This window comes from Dasypus novemcinctus, chromosome 5, assembly GCF_030445035.2.
Source record: "Dasypus novemcinctus isolate mDasNov1 chromosome 5, mDasNov1.1.hap2, whole genome shotgun sequence".
Taxonomy (NCBI): Eukaryota; Metazoa; Chordata; class Mammalia; order Cingulata; family Dasypodidae; genus Dasypus; species Dasypus novemcinctus.
Window position 1 is genome coordinate 139,858,250 of NC_080677.1, and position 2,677 is coordinate 139,860,926.

The 2,677-nt window shown below is 60.8% G+C and overlaps 1 long non-coding RNA gene across 1 annotated transcript; it reads left to right on the plus strand.

Moving 5' to 3' along the window:
* Window positions 1-1,071: 1,071 nt before the first annotated feature.
* Window positions 1,072-2,677, plus strand: LOC101432848 (uncharacterized). The gene is made up of 3 exons (XR_188195.2): window positions 1,072-1,253; window positions 1,337-1,534; window positions 2,188-2,677. It is a non-coding gene; the product is annotated as an uncharacterized lncRNA (long non-coding RNA).

The window sequence follows — 2,677 nt, forward strand, 5'->3', positions numbered from 1 at the left end:
GCATCTCACTCTCCAGAAGCTCCTGGGTTAGAGTCTCTTATGTTAGAGTTACCATCCCCCCTCCATTCTCCTCCCCTCAGGTTAGGCCTCCATCTCAGAGGGGAAAGCCAGGTAGCAGGAGGAGTAGGCATTTTGGGGGAGGCACCTGGGGTGGGGATGGAGCAGAAGGGTGCCCCAGCTGGAGGCAGGTGCTTGGCAGAGGTGCGGGGTGTGGGTGCAATGCCGAGAGAGGGCGCTTTAGTGCCCTCAGGTGAAAGCAAGACCTCGAACTCTAACCCCCTCCTCCCAGCCATCTCCAGACCCTGTTCCACTCCCCAGTGACCTCATTTCCATTAGAGGGGCCCTGCTGCTTCAGATCAGAAACCCGAGGCATTTCCGACACCTCGTGGGCATCGTCCACAGCCAAACCCGGCTGCGGGGTCAGTTCTCAGTCCTCTCGGTTCCTGCAGAGCCTCGCCCCTCATGGACAGAAGGCCCCAAAGGGTGCCTCCCCTGCCGCAGGCTTCTCCCTGCGCCAGGGCACGGCCTGCGGGGTTCAGCCTGACTGCCTTTCTCAGAGCCCCTCTCGTGCCAACTCATCCCGCGCTTCTCCCTGTGCCTTTCCGCGGGCTGTCATCACCACGGACACCGGTATCGCCTCCCCCGCCCGACTCTGAGCTCCGTGTGGGCAGAGGACCCTGGGTCCCTGGGCCCTGGCCCTGCTCCAGCAGGCAGGAGAACCTGAACAAATATTTGCAGGCTGCACAATTACGGTGAAAGTTCCTAGGGCGCCTTGAAAGGGTCAGCTTTCCGCAGGCTCCGCGGCTCTGCCGTGGGGCGAATGCTCTGACTAGGGGACGTTTGGAGTCCTGGTCAGTTTCCTGTAGCACACAAAGGAGGCACTGTCCCTAGAGGCCTTTAATGGGAGGCAAGAGGGCAGCGTTCCTGGACCAGAGATGAGGACTGAGGCCCGGCCAGGGGCTGGCCCCGCAGTGACGCCAACGTCTGTGTCTAGGGGCCCCCTTGATGACTCACGGGCTCGGTGTCTTAAACTCTGCTGCTTCTGTATTTAGCTTCTAGAATTATGGCCAGCCCACATGGCTGGTTCCTACGATTCCGAATTCAGTTCTGACTCATTTCTAAAGTCTGGGTGATGCCAGCTCCTCAACACGAGCCTCCCCCAGCCCTTCTTCTGGCCCTGGCGCTGTCAGGGAAGTAGCTGGGGGCAGTGGGAGAGCATCAGGGAAGCAGCCCTGCGCTGGCCTTGGGGACAGGTGCTCCTTGACTGCTTTGCCACGGGCAGTGGGGACTCAGGGATTGGCCCTGGATTCACTCCCAACTCTCTTTGTCCCAGCAGGCTGTGAAGTGGCCCGGGCCTGGCTCTCCTGGAGCTGCCCGCGGCATCTGATGGCACTTGGGCTGCCAGGCCCCAGCCCGGTGCTGCCCTTGGAGCCGCAGGATCTTTGTTTCTTTCTCCTCTCCTGGCTGACAGCTGTGGGCTCCCTCCTTGGCAGGCTGCTGTCTGGCACTGACTCCTTCCCACCCAGGGGCCCAGGTGAGTGTGTGTGTGCGTGTGTGTAGGTGGGAAGTAGAAGGGGTGGGGTGGGGGTAGTCTGACAGCCGGAAGCAGCCCACCAGGTACCACTGAGAAGCAGATTTTCCTTTTGCTGGCAACAGCCTGCTCCCCTGGGGGTTTATCCAGCCTCAGGAGAGTGAAAACCTGCCTGCTTTGTAGGTTTGAGAGATCTCAGACTGTGCTGAGAGACAACCGGGAGCAAGGCCTGCAGCAACAGGGCCTGGACAGGGGAGTTTTGATGAGGGAGGCGAGGATGGCGCAGGGAGCACTGGAGAGGGAGGTCAAATGGGGTCCCCTCAGCCCCACCCACAATTCTGCGTGCCTCTTCAGAGGGGACAAGGGAGTCTCTGAAAGAACCCGGAGGACTTTGGGTGGATCACACTCAGAAACCAGTGGGGTCTTTCTCGCACTTCCCTGAGGGGCCAGGACTGCCCGAGGGGGGTGGCTGGGAGAGCAGTGTCCCTGCTGAAAGAGCGGCTGGAGGGCCGAGTCGCAGACCCACAGAGCCTCAGGCCTGGCTGGGATTGCGCGCCCTGGCTCCCGTCCAGCCCCCTGCGCCGCACCCTTGACAAGCACCAGTGACGGGCAAGTGTCCGCTCATACCACTGGCTCTCCTCTCCCTCCTCTTCCAGGCAACCGTCCATCAGCGAGAAGAGGCCGTGCTCCACTTGCCCTTGTGGAGTTCCTCTGATGTCCTTCCTGAGCCCCCCCGTTACCTTGGTGTCTGTCCTCCAGGTTCCTGAAGGGAGGGCCTCCAGGTGGCCAGAGAATAATGAGGGTTTGAGTGGGTTGTCAGGTTGGAAGAGGAAGAAGGGGGGCCCATGGACCCCTCCCACCCCCTGGAGCGGATCGTGTGAGTGATGGGGGGAAGGGGCCCGGCGCCGGCCACCCCATCGGGCCTCTGCCCCTGGACTGTCTCACCCAGGGCCCGGGGGCTGTGGTCAGCTCGGTGGGAGCTGCTAACCACGGCCTCCGAAGCGCAGGCAAACAGCAAGCTCTGCCGAAGAGACGGAAATAGATGGAAACAATCCAGCACCATCAGAATTGTTTCTAAATTTGTCTCTGTGCAAGCTTTTCTGGGTGACATCAGCCCAGCTTGAAATAAACACTTAAAAATAAATA